Source organism: Delphinapterus leucas, chromosome 5 (genome assembly GCF_059928025.1).
Source record: "Delphinapterus leucas isolate spDelLeu-1000000601 "Yukka" chromosome 5, BTC_Dleu_Yukka2, whole genome shotgun sequence".
NCBI lineage: Eukaryota > Metazoa > Chordata > Mammalia > Artiodactyla > Monodontidae > Delphinapterus > Delphinapterus leucas.
In genome coordinates, this window is record NC_143133.1 from 83,400,973 (window position 1) to 83,410,805 (window position 9,833).

The following is a 9,833-nucleotide window of genomic DNA, read 5'->3' on the forward strand; positions in this document are numbered from 1 at the left end:
TTTATCATCTCCCAGACGTCTGGGGATGGCTCATCTTGGTCCACTGTTCAGAGTCTCACAAGGTTGCAATCAAGATGTAGGCTGGAGGTGGGTTTCCTTCTGAGGCTGGGGGTTCTCTTCCAAGCTGATATAGCTGTTGGCAGGTTTCATCTCCTTGCAGTTATAGAACACATAGAAGCCTATTTCTTCAAAGCCAATGGGAGACTCTCTCTCTTCAGAAAGGTCCTAGTATCTCTTTCATATCTTTTCACTAATGAAGTCAGGCCCACACAGGACAGTCTCCCTTTTGATTACCTCAAATGCAAATGATTTGGCACCTTACTTACAGCTGCAAAATCCCTTTACCTTATGACATAATTTTATCACAGGTCTGAATCATATTCACAGGTCCTGGTTACATTCAATGCAAGGGAATTATACAGAGGGAGGGGAGTCATACAGCTTCCTTAGAATTCTGCCTACCACAGTTAGCTACCTACAGCTGGATATCTTTGTCCTTTCCTTTCTGTACATCTGGCAAGGTTGTACTCTATACAGAGTTCTAGTCATTCAATATGCTGGTCAATAAGTGGTATTATCAGTCTTTTTGAATTTCATCTTTTCTTTTGAATGCATAGTGTTACCCTATTTTTGTTATAGATGTATTACTCACCTGAAATGGTGTTCTTTATCTTCCAAGTAAAGCCAAGTAGATTCTTTTGCTCTTCCTGGAGTGTCAGCCATGTCCAGGAAAGCATTATCCATATCCAGGGTGATATGTAGAACAAAATGCGGAAATAGAAGCACTCTGTTCAGTCACTGTTGTGATGTCAAGCATTGTGGGAACAACTGTAGCATCTTTTGGTTAACCCCTGATGGTCTACAATAAGGGTCCAAGTAGAATATCTACCAGTGGAGACTAGGTTTGGCCCATGAGTCAGTATTGCAGATATCAGTTACTTATTTTGGCTGAGGGTTCTCTGCTTTTTCCATGTGCTCCACAACCTTTTCCAGACAAAAACCTTTCTACTTTATCACTATGTTCATGTACTTCCATGTTTGGTTCTCTGAATCAGCCTTTTCCCCAAAGTGCAAGTACTTTTCCTCAGTGGTTGGCACCCAGGACAGGTTGCTGGAATGATTTCCCAATGGCTGAATACCACTTGTGAGCTGGCTTCTTCCTGATTTCATCCATGAAGAAAGCTTTTGGCCATGGGCAGCAGAGGCTTAACGATAAATATGTCTGCCTAATCTTTTCTTTTTCTTGAAACACTTAAACTTTTCTCTTTGACAGGACAGTATAGACTTACTAAGCCAAGAACATTACCTCTGGGCATGATGCCACATATGTGCATAACTGCCAGCAGGCACTGAGGTTTCACTTGTAGCACATCTCCACACACTTCTCTCATGGTGGCAGTTAGCTGTCCTGAGAAGAGTCCACAGCAATCAGGCAGTAACACTTCTTTCTGAGCAGTCCCCTTCTCAAAAGGCTCAGAGCAGCCATCTTGGTTTTCATCTTGACCAGATTAGGTTTCATCTTCCCCCTGTTTCTCCTTTAATAGACCACTTGACTCTTGATTCTGCTTATCACTTGCTCCTTGTTGCTCGAAGTTACTTAAGGCTCGTATTCTAAGACAAAACAGATGCCCATGAGAGGGCATCCATGAGAGGATGGGCCCAGAGGGGGCTGCGATTGGAAGATACAATGCTCTTGTCCAAATCTCAGTATTTACTGCCTTATTTGGAAACTTGATCAGTTGGGCCTGGTCATATCAAGTTCTGAAAACCTTCACTATTATGGACTAATAGGTTGGACCCAAATTTTCTTGGGACAAACAACCAGATTTGGCCAACAGTGTTCCTCCATTTTCTCCCTGTTAGATGTTGCTCTAGTTTTCCCTTGAATTCACAATTTCCTCTTAGATCTTCTGGTGGATCATTAATATTTCTGCCCTGATTCACTGAGGATGTCAGTTCCTCCACAGAACAAACAAGATCACTATTTTCTTCCAGAATCTGACTGACTTCTTCACACTGAGCATGACAAATTTATTGAAAGTTGTTTTGGTGATTAGCACATGAGTCAACCTGGATTCCTTCATGGATTTTGCTTTCTTTTGTTCTGTGTATGACTGTAATTTTTTGTTGATTGACTATTTATTCATTTACCATATCAACTTTTGAAGGTTTTATGATTGTTTTTCTGAATAGAATAATGGGTTCATGTACACTGATTTTGAATCTTTACAATTTTTTCTTTTAAGTCATCAGGCATTGTTGAATGTGGATTTCTCTGGTTGTAACTAAAATGTGCCCTCAGCTCAATTTCCTGAATTAAATTCCAAGGGGTCATTTGGTTTAACAGCTTCATTTCTTTGATGAGGTGGAGCATTTCACTTGGGGGGTCTTTATTCAACGGCAACCCTGACATTAAGGGTGGCTACAAAGTTGAGTGGAATAAATGGTAGGCAGGATGGCAAGCTACACAGTATTGCAGAAATCACCACAAAGTCTTGTAGGCCTCCTATTCTTAGAGATAGCCCCACTAGATTTTCCAGTTCCTAGTTACATTCTAATCAGAAGATCTGTGTTCTTAAGAATACAAAATGGCATGTGAGGACTTGGGGAAGGACATCTGCTGGAACTGAGAAACCTAATGGTACCTGTTGCAAAAGTTCAAGCTGACTGTCCTTGGGCCATCTTTCTTTTATTTCCTCTTCAAGCCATATGAAATACAACATACTTGATTGCTTCCCTCCTAAAACACAGGTTTAGACGTCATAATCTCCATCTTTTGCCCATCACCTCTTGAATCTTCTCTCTTTGGATTTGTTTCATGGGCACTCCCATTTGGGGTGGGCTAGAAAGACACCTGCCCCTGAACTGCTGCCAGCTTCTCCATGTGCCTTTGTCTCACATCCTCATGTCAGATTTCTTCTTGAGTGAGAGATCATGGCTTGTGAGGGAAAACCTCAACGCCAACTGGAAATATGTTGGAAACAAAGATTATAACTGGAGGATTGTCTTCCCTTCTACATCTCATAAAAGCTGATTTCAGTGCCTGGGTTTCTTGTGGAAGAGAATCAAACATTTGTCCTCTTGTGCCCATTAATTTCTCCACTCTCTTGGCTATAATATTAAGCAAGCTATAATGTTTCTGACACACTATAGCAAGAACAGTTTGGGATATGGTGGCCACTGACAGTAAATGGCATTGTTCTGAACATTAGTATCTAAATGAGTTGCCTTCTGGGCTCCAATATTTTATCCTAAAGAACTTACTATTTTATTAATTTTTTCTTTGTTCTTTTTCAAGACAGCATCATATAAACTACATATATTTTCCAGGATCAACTTTATAAATAAAAAATTTCATTCCTTTTGCCTGATCAATCCTCCTAATTTTCTTATTCTTTATAGTCATCTAATAATCTTCTCACAGGTTTTCAAAAAAAACTTCCTTTTTGATGCTAATCTTTTGACTAGATTTTGTCAAGGAGCTCAATTCCAAAGTCTCACCCATCCAATGCACTGGTAACCATATTTCTTTAATCTGGGAAAAGTAACATTAAAAAGTATCCATATCCTCTAAGCCAGTGCTTCAGTAATATGCTGGTCTTCCTTGTTCAGAATTTGGATTCACTTGCAATTTAATCTCTCTCTCTGCTCTCCTTCTGGGATGTTAGAAGTAAAAGAGCTCCTGTGAGTGCGCTAATCTCTTCTAAAAGATGCGTAAGATGAGAATAAGCCTCTTGTGGAGTGAATTTCAGTTCCACTATCAAGTAATCTCATTCACTAATCACTAAACCTAGATGAATATTTTTGATCCAGACTTGTCACAGAACTTCTTATATCTGCAGACAGACTGCTTCCATCACATTTACCACAGTTATGTACCCATCACAAATGCAACCAGTTTATACTTTAGAGACAAAATCGGTATGTCCTGGAGAGTGTATCAGATTAACCAGGTGGTCCTCATTACTTGGGTAGATGAGGGGCAGGTGTGGACTGACCTCAAGCTGGTCAGCGATCTCCACCTGCATCTAAGCCTGGACAGCCTGACTCTTGCGTAAAGTAGTGAGATGGAAGCGGATTTCATAGTGATACCTCACATCTGCTCATTTTCTCTGCAGTCCACATACCTTTACCCTTCCTCAGATATGTCTTGACTATTATTGGCCCTTTGTTCTTCTATATGAATTTTAGAATCAGCATATCAAGTTCCTGCTTGCCAGGCAACTGCCATTACTAGATATAAGACAGTCAGTCAGGGCAACAGGAGCCAAAACACAGATATGTCTGATGTTCGCAGTGTTTCTTTGGAGTTGAATCATCTTATCCAAACTATTGAACGCTGTGGCCACTTTATTTCTTGTAAAGACTTCAGCCCCCAACTCAGCTCCAGCTCTTGGCATACAGCACACCACATGTCAATGAGGCATGAAGGCTTCCAGGGTTTTTGTTTGTTTGTTTTTGTCATTGGGGGACCATTCTGCTGCCTAAACGTTTTTAAAAGACCTCAACAAATGAGTTAAACATCTATGAGGCTTGCAGGGTACTGGGCTAACAGACTAGGTGGCTACTTGATACCTACCCTGGCAAGATGACTCTTTTGGGGTTTGGAACAGACCTCTGAGCAGTCATTTAAAGGAGGGAGGGCTAAGCTGACCTAACAGCCAGCCCACTCACTCAGGGCTAGCAGAGGGTGACCTGTCCTCACAATTAGAAAGAAATAGTATCCACCCATGACTAAGCCAGTTAAGTTTTTTCCAAAAATTCATAGGCAGAGTGGAGTATGTCCCTTAAGGACTAACAGCTGTCCTAAAAAAAGAGTGTAGACATAAAACCATAGTACTATAAAGGTACAGATGAGATGGACCTTACTGGGAAAATCTTAGAAGCAGAGAAGGAATAGAGTGTCCAGAATCTCTTGTTATCCTATCTCACAGACTCCACTGGGCATAAATGGACTACATGCACACTGGCCAACATTTGAGGAGAGAGGAAGACTGCCTCAGTAATGTTCTACTTATAGGAACAGGGGAGAAGGTAAAATACATGGGACTATATAAGAGTAGAACCTTCCTGGTTTGGGAAGTGACTTTGTTATAAAGGGTGATAATATGAAACCCATTGACTAATATCAAACTCTTCTGCCTTTGAGTTAACTCGGATCTACTGAGCCAAGTATCTGTCAAACAACCAAAGGGGGAAGGAAATGAGCTACCATCACCTTCCAAATCTGTCTTTCTTCAGTGATATTTAAAAATCTACTCATGAAAGTATTCTTCTCTGTTATTTCCTAGAAGTGTTTTTATTTACAGCTTTCATATCTAAATCTACAATCCACCTTGCATTGCTTTTGTGTGTACAGTGTAAAATGGAAGTCAATATGTGTGGATGTATGTGTGTGTAAAAGAATACATATTTTCCCATATGGATATCTAATTAACACAAAGCAATTTATTGAAAAGGCTCTCTCTCCTGAGTACACTGCCATTGCAGTGGCATATCTGTAAAGTAACTATATGTATAGGTTTGTTTCTTGATTCTCTCTTGGTTTATTTAGCTATTCTTCTGCCAATAACAGACTATCTTATTCAATGTTACTTTATAATAACTCGATATTGTTGGAAGACAATTCTCCAGGTGTCTCTCAGATTCCTGCATGTTTTGCAAGCATAGGACCTGACTATCATTGTTCTGGTTTAACTTTTCAAGGGTGTTAGTAAAGTGAACTGTCTTGGAAGATGAAAGATAGTATCTTTTTGCAGAGCAAAGGGAAACTTAGCTTATAGTCTCAGAAGGTAGAGATAGTGCCTACCTCTGGAGCAAAGAGAAAGAATGCTAACTGTTTAAAAGATTCAGGTTCTGTAAGTTTAGGATTCATCTCCTATAATGCAATATTCTGTATATGCTGGTGTCATCTGGACCTCTTTGCATTATCTTGTAGGAATTAGGGTTTAGGGAACTGACACAAATATGCTGTTTCTGTTCTGACTCAAGGATAGATGCTTGTGTGATTTTGTTATATAAGTGATGCTGGCCTAAACTGATAGTTTCATTCCTTCAGTAGACTGGATCATAACACGAGACAAAAGACGAAGTTTAAGACTGCAAAAACATACTGATTTTCAGAGAAGTGCATAGAAGCAAGCCATAAAGAACCACCAATGAATAAGCAAGTGATATATCATTCTGTCTGCAAACACAATATTAACCTATGTTTTGAGTAGGTGATTATGTGCTATGTCCAAAATATACAAATTTTATGGTGGCATTTTAAGTAAGTTAAAGTAAGTCTAATATCACAAATTTCATAAGTTTTATTCACTGATTCTTTTTTTAAAATCAATGCAATTATTATCATAAAAGTATTAAAGAATAATATCTAAGCATTTCATTTTCAGAAATCAAGAAGTAACTCTGGTACAATTTTATGGAATTATAAAAGATTAGATGAATGAGATTTAGATTTGTTAAAGCTATCTGACATCAACACTATGCAGTTCTTTTTTATTAATTTCATTGTACTTCTTTTTCTATAGTTAAAGGATGTCCTTATCCATCTTGTCTAGAGAAAAAATGCCCACAGATTCTAAAAGCTAAAGAATGCCAGGATTCAGTATTAAATGTAAAAGACGAAGTGTCAAAGCAATTAATTAATGTTGGCCCCATGTCAGATAAAAGTGCCACATAATAAAGTCCTTAGAAACTGATGTAAAAATCTAAGAGTTAAAGCAGTTAGTTTTAGACCTACTCTCCTATTGATTTAATTTGTAGGGAGGCAAAGGGTTAGTATTCCCCAACCCTGTCTCCACACACTGCTAAACAAAAGTGTTCTTGCGTTTTTCATTTCATACCAGATCTTGACATCCTTTTGAATTTATTTTACATACTTGGGGAACATGAATACAACTTCATGCTTTCATCCTTTTATAAGACATTCATTATGTGCATTAACTGACAGCTGTGAAATTATCTGCCACTTGTCTTAAATAAAAGCAAGAAAATTCAAAATAGATGTGCATTCTGTACTTAGGCAAATTTCACATAATCTTCTTTAATTCAAATTTCTCTAGACACTTTTAATATAGGCTTTAAGTACAATGAATATGTTCAGTCATTACTACATATTGAGTGTCTGATGGCTTTTGAAAGCTCAGGAGGCAGTCTACATTTTTCTCACTTGTTTTTAGTGTAACTAGGTTTGGCAGCTCTATGTGAGTTTTTGCATCTTAAAAAATCTCCATCTCTATTGCATTTTATTATATATTAATGTTGTTCTTTAAATTGTTTTAATATTCATTTTGCCGTTTAAGGCAAAGTTGTCCGAAAAGAAGTGACTAGTGAGCACAATGTTTTCAGCCATTCAAGCTGATGCCACTTTTTTTTTTTTTGCGGTACGCGGGCCTCTCACTGTTGTGGCCTCTCCCGTTGCGGAGCACAGGCTCCGGACGCGCAGGCTCAGCGGCCATGGCTCACGGGCCTAGCCGCTCTGCGGCATGTGAGATCTTCCCGGACCGGGGCACGAACCTGTGTCCCCTGCATCGGCAGGCGGACTCTCAACCACTGCGCCACCAGGGAAGCCCTGATGCCACTTTTTAAAGATCCTCTTTGGTAACAAATATGAAAAACTAGCAAGTGGGAAAAGTATGTTTCCCTTAGGGAAGAGTGTGTGGGAAAATATTAATGGTCATTTCTAGCTATAGGCCTTTGTTCTGCTTTTCATAAAGATAAAGATCTGATTAGATCAAAAGACAAGGACACAGAGTTTAAGGCAAACAAAACTGTATAAAATGAGTAAAAGTGGGGCTTCCCTGGTGGCGCAGTGGTTGGGAGTCCGCCTGCCGATGCAGGGGACACGGGTTCGTGCCCCGGTCCGGGAAGATCCCACATGCCGCGGAGCGGCTAGGCCCGTGAGCCATGGCCGCTGAGCCTGCGCGTCCGGAGTCTGTGCTCCGCAGTGGGAGAGGCCACAGCAGTGAGAGGCCCGCGTACCGCAAAAAAAAAGAAGCGATAAACTAGGTCTATATGTATAAATATAGATGAACTTTTCAAGTAATATTGGGTGTAAAAGAGTAAACTGCATGTGAATATATACCATGATATTCAATGGTATCTACCATGATCCCATTTACATAGAGTTTTCCGGACGCACAGGCTCAGCGGCCATGGCTCACGGGCCCAGCCGCTCCGCGGCATGTGGGATCCTCCCGGACTGGGGCACGAACCCGTGTCCCCTGCATCGGCAGGAGGACTCTCAACCACTGTGCCACCAGGGAAGCCCTACATAGAGTTTTAAAGCGTGTAAAATAGTGATTTATTGCTTAAGAATACATATATAGGTAATACAAACTATTTGTTAAATGTGTGGAACTGATAAACCTTCAAATCAGAACACTAGTTATCAGGGGTTGAGAATGGGAGAGGAAGTAGATGAAGTAGATATGATTGGAGTGACAGGGATTCTACTCTATTGGCAATGTGTTATTTCTTACGTTGAGTGATGTAAACATGATTATTGGTTATATTCTCTATTGTTGTTTCTTTTTTGTATGTCTAACAGTAGGTAAGGACTTTCCAGACAGAGAAATTGGTGTACACATAGGCCCAGTAGAAGGAAGAGACATGAGACTAAAAGAAAGCCAGTGTGCTCAGGTGGAGCCCATCAGAGCTAGAGTGTTTGAGATGAGACCATACAAGTTAAGCAGATGGGAAGATCATGCAGACAGTCTTGCTAGATGTGCTAAGAGAGCTTTGTTCTCAAAGTTATGGGGAAATTCTGAAAGAATTTAAGTAGAAAAGTGATGTGATCAAATTTTTCTTGTAAAATAATATACTCACAATTTTATTGTTTAATACTATTTTCCTTCTGCCTGATTTTATGGATATAATCTAAATTTAATCATAGATTTTTTAATAGATCTTTATTGGAATATAATTGCTTCACAATACTGTGTCAGTTTCTGTTGTACAACAAAGTGAATCAGCGATATGCATACATATGTCTCTCCATATCCTCCCTCTCTTTAGCCTCCCTCCCACCCTCCCTATCCCACCCTTCTAGGTCGTCGCAAAGCACCAAGCTGATCTCCCTATGCTATGCTGCTGCTTCCAAATAGCTATCTATTTTACATTTGGTAGTGTATGTATGTCGATACTAATCTCATTTCACCCCAGCTTCCCCCTCCCACCCAGTGTCCTCAAGTCCATTCTCTATGTCTACATCTTTATTCCTGCCCTGCCACTAGGTTCATCAGTACCATTTTTTTCTTTTTAGATTCCATATATGTGTGTTAGCATACAGTATTTGTTTTGCTCTTTCTGACTTACTTCACTCTGTATGACAGACTCTACATCCATCCACCTCACTACAAATAACTCAATTTCATTTCTTTTTATAGCTGAGTAATATTCCATTGTGTATATGTACCACATCTTCTTTATCCATTCATCTGTCGATGGACATTTGGGTTGGTTCCACATCCTGGCTGTTGTAAATAGTGCTGCAATGAACATTGTGGTACATGACTCTTTTTGAATTATGGTTTTCTCAGGGTATATGCCCAGTAGTGGGATTGCTGGGTCATGTGGTAGTTCTATTTTTAGTTTTTTAAGGACCCTCCATGCTGTTCTCCATAGTGGCTGTATCAATTTACATTCCCACCAACAGTACAGGAGGGTTCCCTTTTCACCACACCCTTTCCAGCATTTATTGTTTCAAGATGTTTTGATAATGGCCATTCTGACCTGCGTGAGGTGATACCTCATGGTAGTTTTGATTTGCATTTCTATAATAATTAGTCATGTTGAGCATCTTTTCATGTGCCTCTTGGCCATCTGTA

General features: G+C 39.7%; 1 pseudogene; it reads right to left on the reverse strand.

Moving 5' to 3' along the window:
* Positions 1–525: 525 nt before the first annotated feature.
* On the reverse strand, positions 526–3,676 carry LOC111168137 (elongation factor-like GTPase 1 pseudogene; annotated as a pseudogene).
* Between the last annotated feature and the right edge of the window lie 6,157 nt (positions 3,677–9,833).